Here is a 583-nt window from a genome sequence, read left to right as displayed (position 1 = left end):
AATAACCTTTTAAAAGAGCAACAAGGAAAACCCAGCCCAGCACAGCCTCCATGGAGACCTGTCTGTGTTCAGTCCAGATCACTGATTGGGGACACCTGGAATCCTGATGTTGGGGCTCCTCTCCCAGAGCTGCAGGGTTGGGACTGGGCTGGTTTTCCTCAGCTGAGAGAGGACCCTATTTGCATATTCTCCTTCTATATAGCAAACCATGGGTTTGGATGACTTCAGAGAGGGTAGTGATTCAGAGCAGACATAAGTGTTCTGGGGAATTTGATGGCAATGACAGCATTTGGGGAAACATAATTTCTCATTATATGATTGTGCTGAGCTAAACCTTTAGTTCCCATTGTCTTACTAAGTTTCTCATATGCACACAAACCACGTGAGATGGCTGTCAACATACCTTCATTTTACAGATGTAAGAAGACAAGCAGCTGTGCCCTGGGGTCTGTGAGGTGTGGAAAAGCATTTACTGGGTAATGGAAATCCCTGGTCTGGGTCTGTGCTCCTCACCACGGAACTGACTGTCCCCTGAACCTCCTCCAGGACAGAGCTGGACTAGGTTGTGTCCTCTAGAGTTTGT

Source organism: Orycteropus afer, unplaced genomic scaffold (genome assembly GCF_000298275.1).
Source record: "Orycteropus afer afer isolate SDZICR_OR568_19922 unplaced genomic scaffold, OryAfe1.0 scaffold01925, whole genome shotgun sequence".
Taxonomy (NCBI): Eukaryota; Metazoa; Chordata; class Mammalia; order Tubulidentata; family Orycteropodidae; genus Orycteropus; species Orycteropus afer.
This window is presented reverse-complemented; position numbering follows the sequence as displayed.